Source organism: Wasmannia auropunctata, unplaced genomic scaffold (assembly GCF_000956235.1).
Source record: "Wasmannia auropunctata unplaced genomic scaffold, wasmannia.A_1.0 LD336106.1, whole genome shotgun sequence".
NCBI lineage: Eukaryota > Metazoa > Arthropoda > Insecta > Hymenoptera > Formicidae > Wasmannia > Wasmannia auropunctata.
The window spans coordinates 538,830-539,038 of record NW_012026784.1 but is presented as its reverse complement, the minus strand read 5'-3'; positions in this window follow the sequence as shown (position 1 = coordinate 539,038).

Below are 209 nucleotides of genomic sequence, written 5' to 3'. Positions count from 1 at the left end.
AAAGGTTTTTAACTATTATATTTTATCTATAAATGTTATTTAAACTATTATATGATAATTTTATGTAATATTGAAAGTGATATCTATGTAACGACATTTAAAATAATATATGTTCAATAAATTTTTAATAATTCTAATAAGTTTTTATTTAGAATATATCTGTTAAATGTGTTTGTTTTTTTTATAAATTAACTAACATAGTAGAATTT